Raw genomic sequence first — 8,868 nt, 5'->3', positions numbered from 1 at the left:
ACTGCCTCCCAAGAGAAACCCTAGCCGATTTTTTGCCTCTCTCTCACTCATCCTTTGCTATTGGTGTTTGTGACTCCATTAGAGGTGCAACGCTTGAGGCACTAGAGCTTTCAATAGTCAAGATCATCCAAGGAATACTTGTTATTACGAGATAACAAGCAAGGTAACATTCTAACCCTATTTTTCATATAGATCTCGAAAATTGTATGCTAGTATTAGGGTTGTTGCTTTGGAACTTTTATTTGCATGTATAACTAGAGAAAAACTTAGATCCAAAGCAATTAGGGTTGCATGATCACATAAGAATGTCGTTATGCTCAAAACCCATCACAAATATGGCCGAAATCGCAAAAGTCAACAAAAGTCAAGGTTGCTGAGTACGCCCGACGTACTCGAAATTACGCCCAGCCTACGTCATCTTAGGTCAGTACGCGCGACGTACGAGCTGGGTATGCCCAACGTACTTCACAACAAGACCAACTTGCCATTAAGTGCTTAATCTGTTATGCCACTATGTCTAATTCTCAGATATGACCCTAAATGATGTCTTAACACGTAAAGTTGTCAACTTTACTCCTTTGCATGGCTTAATGGGGCCCAATACTCAATAAAATCCATAATAAGAATCCTAACTCATGCATGGGCCACTATAACTTGTCAATATTGCATTTTTATGAACAATGGACCTAAAAAATATAAGATCTATGACCCTTATCTTCTGGTGTAGCTCATACTCTCATGCATGACTTAAACGGCCATAAAAAGCACAAAAACAAGCCCTAAATAGATCTAAAAATAAACCATCAAGTTGAGAGATTTATACCTCAAATAGCTTTTCAAGTTGATGATTATTCTATATCCACAAGTTCTAGCCACACTAATGCGACTTCTAAGAGTTCCTCTTCCTTCAAAATCACCAAAAACACCCTCAAAGTTCACTTCTAAGCTCAAAACACTCAAATGGCAATTAAGGTTTCGTTCTTAGGGTTTGGAGAGGTGGAGGCTGGCCATAAGAGAGTCTAGGAGCAACTTAAGGTGTTTAAATAGGGAACAAACCCTAAAAATTAGGGTTTGCCCCTACTGGTCGTACACCCCGCGTACGTAGGTGCCTCTGTAATCCGATTATCGAGCCAGTACGCCCAGCGTACTCCTAGAGTATGCCCAGCGTACTCGTCTAGGGACCAAAATGCAAAAGTTTTTAAGCTAAGGGCAATAATGGAAAATACCATAAAATGCAATTTTTACAATTCTCTCTCACTTGAATCAGACTTTGTCCTTGAAGTCTGTCGCTGCGAACAATTCTGGATAATGCTCCCTCATCTCGACCTCGGGCTCCCACGTCCATGCTGAACCCTTGCGGTGCTTCCATTGCACATTTACCAGGTCCACCGACTTGTTCCGCAGAGACTTCGTCTTCCTGTCAAGGATGTCAATTGGTCTCTCAATATAATTCAGGCGATCATCCACCAGTGGAACCACAGCGTAATCATCAACCAAACATTTATGCAGCTGAGAGACGTGGAACATGTTATGGATCTGACTAAGCTCCTCAGGAAGATCCAAGCGATAAGCAACGCTGCCCACCCGGACCAAAACCTTGAAAGGACTGATATATATGGGGCCCAAATTGCCCCTCTTACTGTATCGGATGACACCTTTCCAAGGTGACATCTTCAGGAGAACCATATCCCCAACCTGGAACTCTAGTTCTGATCGACACTTGTCGGCATAGATTTTCTGCCTAATCTGTGTTGTCTGAAGCTTACCCCGAACCTGCTAAATCAGCTCGGTAGTCTTGAGTACCACTTTAGTAGTCCCCTTGACTTGCTGAATGACCTCACCCCAACATGTCGGGGTCCTGCACTTCCTCCCATAGAGCATCTCAAAAGAAGGTCGATCAATGCCGGCGTGATAATTGTTGTTATACAAAAACTCCGCCAAAGGGAGATACATATCCCAACTCCCACCGAAATCCAAGACACATGCCCGAAGCATATCCTTCAGGGTCTGAATAGTCCGCCCACTCTGACCATCCGTTTGCGGGTGGAAAGTCGTGTTGAAATGCAGACGAGTACTCAGCTCCTCATGAAACCTCTTCCAAAACCTGGAAGTGAATCGGACATCCCTGTCTGAAACCATTAAAACCAACACCCCATGTCGTGCCACAACCTCCCTGATGTAGATGTCGACAAACTTATCCACATAGATACTCTCCTGAATCGGAATGAAATGCGCGCTCTTAGTCAAACGATCCACGTTGACCCATATCGATACCACTCTGCGCGCTGTCCGAGGAAACTTTGTGATGAAATCCATACTAATATTTTCCTATTTCCAAACGGGAATGTCTAACAGTTGCATCTTGTCGTGAGGTCGTTGATGCTCGACCTTGACTTTCCTGCAAGTCAAGTACCTCTTCGCATACCATGCCACATCCCGCTTCGTGCATGGCCACCAATAATCAGGACGGGGATCTCTGTACATCTTTGTCGCTTTGGGATGAATAGAGAATCTCGACTTGTGCGCCTCTTCCATCAAAAGCTACCGCACACCACCCAGTACGGAACCCACACCCTCCAATGAAGGGTTAATAACCCCCAACTATCATAATAGGAGGAAGCCACCTGACCCACAATGCGCTCACTCTTTCGGTGCTCTTCCTTCATAGCCTCAAATTGAGCCTCTCGGATCTGCTCCAAGAGTAGAGTAATCACCGTCATCCTCAAACACATATCCCTGATCAGATCCGCGACCACCTTGCAGCTGAGAGCATCGGCCACCACGTTGGCCTTCCCCGGATGGTAAAGAATCTCACAATCATAATCCTTCACCACATCCAACCACCTACGCTGCCTCATGTTCAGATTCGAATGATCCATCAAATACCTCTGGCTCGTGTGATCCGTATAGATAGTATAATGGACCCCATAGAGGTAATGCCCCCAAATCTTGACTGAGAACACCACATCCCCCAGCTCAGAACTGCAACCAAACTTGTGATCGACGCATCACAATAAACCAAAAAATCCTCAACACCCTCTGGCAGGGTCAGAATCGGCACCTCACAAAATTTTTGCCTCAAGGTCTCAAAAGTTGCCTGCTGCTCAGGCCCCCAATGAAAATTAATGATCTTTTTCGTCAACTGAGTTAAAGGAACCACTATCTTGGAGAAATCCTGAATAAATCTTCGATAACAACCTGCCAAACCAAGGAAACAACAAATCTCAGATGGAGACTTCCGAACCTCACCTCTCATCACCGCCTCGGGCTTGGATGGATCGACCAGAATACCGTTCTGGTTAACAAGGTGCCCCAAAAACTGCACCTTGACGCAACCAGAACTCACACTTGGAGAACTTCGCATACAGTCTCTCCCTCCTTAAGGCCTCCAATACATCCCTTAGATGCTCCTCATGTAGCTCTTAGGTCTTAGAATAGACCAGGATGTCATCGATAAACACAATCATGGACCGATCCAACATGGGTCTGCATACGTGATTCAAGAGGTCCATGAATACGGCTGGAGCATTAGTGAGCCCGAAGGGCATCACCACGAACTTGTAATGACCATAACGAGTCCGGAAGGCTATCTTCTACGTATCCTCCTCTTTGAACCTCATCTGATGATAACCCGAACACAGATCAATCTTGGAAAACCAAGATGCTGATGGGTTTTGAGCAAAAGAACATCCTATGTGCACATGCAAAACCCTAAAGCTTTGGATCTAGGTTTCTCTATTGTACATGCAATTCATCCAAAGCTTGCAAACCCTAATCTAGCATACTATTAAAATCGAGATCTATAATAAAAAGAGTTTAGATGATACCTTTCAATAGTTGCAAGAATCTTCAATCTTCAAGAGCTTAGTATCACAAGTGTAATACCTCTAATGGCTTACAAACACCAAAGCAAGAAGATGATCTAGAAGAGAGGGAGGAGGAGCACAATTTCGACTATAGTAACTCTAGGGTTTCTAGGTGTAGCCAAAACTGAAGCCCTGGGGTTCCTTAAATAGCTGAGCTACTAGGGTTTCAGTCAAAACCCTAACTGGATGACTTAGGCCCTAAGCAGCTTAAGAACCTTCTATAATAAGGCCCCTTGGACGAAATTAGAGTGGGATTCCACTCCAAATTTCGTCCCCCTTATGCCCATGAGGATTCACAGCCCAAATTCAATTATCTTATAATTGACAGTTACAGTCCCCCTTATTTAATTAATCTCTTTTAGTCACAAAATCAATTCTTATTTAATTCTTGACTAATATTAATTAAACTATATGATTTCCCCTATAATATATTATTCATATAATATATTAATAAACCATAATAACCTCTCCCTCTCCATAAATCATCCTGTCCAGTTGCTTCGGTGAAGGCAACCCAAAAGGACCATGCACAACCGGGTCAAGTACATACCAAATATAGTTACGGGCTTAGACACTAATCCAACAGTCTCCCACTTGGATAAGTCTAGTAACTATAAATGCAAGTACGACTTTGGGATCCGATTAGCAATTGTAGCTCTCAAAGACGCTGTCAAACTCTGATATTATCAGTAATCTTTCCTTTAGATAAGGGATCGTATAATCCTCCGTTCTAGATATCGTGGGGACAAATACATGGAACATAGTCATACTTATTGCCCAGCAGTTTGTTTCTCGATCTCTGATTCGTCTGACATAGAACTTAATTGAACACATCAATTCAGTCCTGACCGGGCCCGACACATAAGTCAAACCAAATCATCGAGGGGCCCAAATATCGCTTTTACCCTCTTAGGATAAAAGGAACATATAAACTTCGACTTATATGCATGTACCATTCACTCATCAAATTATGCACAACAATGCGTTTTATAACATCAAGTTACTGATGCGTTTACGCATTATCAATGCACAACCAACTTGCAAACAATAAATCATATATCTAGGTTTAAAGACTATATGATATTATCGTCTTGCGATCACTCGTGATAAATTCCATGAAGTGATACCAGCAAGTGTGGGTTTAATCCAATGCTCAAATCTTAGTTCATAAGCACTCATTAACGTTGTAGCAAACCTTTGCTATGTATAATACAATTTAGACAATCTACAAGCCAATTCATGACAGTCTTCTTTCATACCTACTTCCAAAGTATGAGCGACTGTGCACTGTTTGAATAATCTTATTATTCAGGAAGTCAAAACATGCAAAGTGAAACAATAGGTAAATGATTAACACAATATAGTAACTTTACTTATAAATAATACACCTTTATTTAATCATCAAATGTTAATTACAATTTATCTATTATACGTTTCGAAGCTATCTAATCTAAACTAACATCGTCCTTCAGCCCAATGCTCTTAGCGTGCTGCAAGTGCTTAACCCTACTCAGTCCCTTCGTAAGGGGATCTGCTGGGTTATCCTCTGACGATACCCTCTTCACTACGAGGAGTCCTTTTTCTACTCGATGTCTAATAAAGTGATATTTCCTGCCGATATGTCGAGATCTGCCATGATCCCTCGGTTCCTTGGTCAAGGCAACCGCTCCTTCATTATCGTAGAAAATCTCCATAGGCTCCTTTATGGTTGGTACAACTCCAAGGTCTCCAATGAAGTTCTTCAACCATATCGCCTCCTTTGACGCTTCGCTCGCCGCTATGTACTCTGATTTGCACGCTGAATCAGCTACGGTCTGCTGCTTGGAACTTTTCCAAGTTACTGCTCCTCCATTTAGGGTAAAGACCCAACCTGACTGAGATCGATAATTATCTCGGTCTGTCTAAAACCTGGCGTCACTATACCCTTGCACCCTTAAGTCATCGCTCCCACTGAGGACTAGAAACCATTCCTTGGTCCTTCGAAGGTACTTAAGAATATTCTTGACTGCGGTCCAATGTGCTCTGCCAGGGTTTCCCTGATATCTGCTGACCATGCTCAAAGTGAAGGCCACATCAGGGCGAGTACAAGTCATAGCATACATGATTGAGCTAACTGCGGAAGCGTAAGGTATTCGTCTCATTTCTGCTATCTCGATCTCTATACTCGGGCTCTGAGACTTACTCAGTTTGGCGTTGCTCTGGATTGGTAACTCCCCCTTCTTAGAATTCTCCATACTAAAACGCTTTAGTACTTTATCCAAGTAAGTATTCTGACTAAGTCCTATTAGTCTCTTACTCCTGTTTCTCACTATCCTTATTCCCAGAATATAGGCAGCCTCTCCGAGGTCCTTCATAGCGAAACACTTCCCAAGCCAGGACTTAACTTCCTTCAGGGTCGGGATGTCGTTTCCTGTGAGTAGTATGTCATCGACATATAATACGAGGAGCTTACTATACTCCCACTGGCCTTGACATATACACATGATTCATCATCGCTTCGCAGAAAACCAAACTCTTTGACTTTCTCATCGAAACAAATATTTCATCTGTGAGATGCTTGTTTCAATCCATAAATGGATTTCTCAAGCTTACACACTCTATTAGGATGATTTGCATCGACAAAACCCTCTGGCTGACTCATGTAAACATCCTCAGCCAACTTCCCACTAAGGAAAGTCGTTTTGACATCCATTTGCCATATTTCATAATCATGAAATGCAGCAATGGCTAGCATCATCCTAATAGACTTTATCTTCACAACTGGTGAGAAGGTCTCATCATAGTCAACTCGTAGAGTTTAAGTAAAGCCATTCGCAACCAATCGTGCCTTATAAGTGTGTACTTTCCCATCCATGTCGGTCTTTTTCTTGAAGATCCACTTGCACCCGACCGTCTTACGACCTGGTACGTGCTCAACCAAATTCCAAACTTGGTTGTCATACATGGACTGAATCTCGCTATCCATAGCCTCTTTCCATTTTGCAGACTATGGGCCTGCCATGGCTTCCTTGTAGTTGTTAGGTTCATCCAAATTTATTAGTGTACTGTCACTAATAAACGTATCCCCTTCAGTAGTAATATGGAATCCATAAAACCGGGGCGGAATGCTAACCCTTTCGGAACGTCTAAAAGGCAAGGACTGGTTAATTGGTTCAACAGGAGTTTCCTCCTCGAGTTGAGCGCCAGTGTTAGAGGTTCCTTCATCGTTCGATTATTGAAGCTCTTCAAGATCGATTTGCCTCCCACTGTCTCCTTGGCTTATGAAGTTCTCGCTCTCAGAAAACCCCTCTCCTCGCAACGAAGACAACATTGTCACTCGGTCTATAGAAGAGATATCCAAAGGACTTCTGCGGGGTAGCCGATGAAAATACATCGCTCACTACGAGGTTCGAGCTTGTCGTGAGTCTCTCGTCTTACAAAAGCCTCGCAACCCCAAACCTTGATATGTGCCAATGAGGGAGCTTTCCCTGTCCACATCTCGTGAGGTGTTTTGGCAACCTTCTTCGTAGGGACTAAGTTAAGGATATGGGAGGTAGTCTCTAAGGCATACCCCCAGAATGAGATAGGTAGCGAAGCACGACTTATCATGGAACGAACAATGTCGAGCAAGGTTCAATTGCACCTCTCAGCTACACCATTCAACTGCGGTGTCCTAGGTGGCGTTAATTGCAAAACAATTCTGCATTCCTTGAGGTAGTCGTGGAATTCAAGACTAAGGTACTCTCCACCTCGATCAGATCGAAGCATCTTGATTTTCCTGCACAACTGATTCTCCACTTCCTGCTTGAACTCTTTGAACTTTCCAAAGGTTTCTGACTTGTGCCTGGTTAAGTAGATATAGCCATATCTGCTATAATCATCGATAAAAGTCATGTAGAAGTGGCTTGCATTCCTTGTGGTGGATCTAAAGGGTCCACATACATCTGTATGTATGAGATCCAATAAGCCCTCACCCCTTTCACAAGAACCAGTGAAGGGTGACTTGGTCATCTTTCCAAGTAAACAAGACTCGCACACGTCATCGTCCCTAAGGTCGAATGACTCCAACACTCCATCCTTTTGGAGTTGGGCTATGAGTTTCTGGTTGACATGTCCAAGACGACAATGCCACAAGCATGCTTTATCCAAATCATTGGAAGAATCGATATACAATACATCATTTCCTAAATTGTCTACAACCATCACAGTTTCATATATTCCATTACAAGGCAATGCTTCAAAATAGAAAACACCATTAAGATAAGCATTAATAGAACCCCTTTCATTATCAAATGAATATATAAATCCTTGTCTATACAAACCATGAAAAGAAATGATGTTTCTAGCCATTTCTGGCGAATAGCAATAATTATTCAACTCCAGTCCTAACCCACTACTAAGCACTAAAGAGTAAACTCCAATCTTGGTGACAGGCGACGATCTTCTGTTTCCCATGATCAGGTTTATCTTCCCATGCTCCACATGACCACATCCCTATTTCTACTTAGGCCTTACAAATCAGAACAAATGTGAAAACCACATCCTGTATTAAGAACCCAAGAAATAGCATGCGATGAGTCATTAGATTGAATAATATAAATACCTGCGTAGGATGGTTTGATCTTTCCATCCTTGATGTCCTACAGATACTCCGGGCAACTTCGTTTCCAGTTCCCTTTGTCGTGGCAGTGATAACACTCTGCATCCTTTGGGTTGGAGGAGGGTGCAGTGGTACCAGCTTTGGTTCCACTAGAAGAGGTTCCATCATGAGACTTTCCCTTATGGTGGCTCTTTGAAAGAGCCTTCCTCTTCTTACCCTTTCCTTGCCCAATAGCCAAGACTGGGGCAGCAGTAGGAGTAGGAGTTGGTGCAACGGATTTTTCCTTGAGGTTGCTCTCAGCAGTCCTCAACAAGCCTTGAAGCTAGCTCAAGCTGACCTCCTCTTTGTTCATGTGGTAGGTCATGCGAAACTGGTTGAAGCAGGGTGGCAGTGAATGAAGAATGATGTCAATCGCCAGCTCTT

Source organism: Lactuca virosa, chromosome 6 (assembly GCF_052849685.1).
Source record: "Lactuca virosa cultivar CGN04683 chromosome 6, Lactuca_virosa_CGN04683_v6, whole genome shotgun sequence".
NCBI classification, from domain to species: domain Eukaryota; kingdom Viridiplantae; phylum Streptophyta; class Magnoliopsida; order Asterales; family Asteraceae; genus Lactuca; species Lactuca virosa.
Note: the sequence above shows the minus strand (reverse complement) of the source record.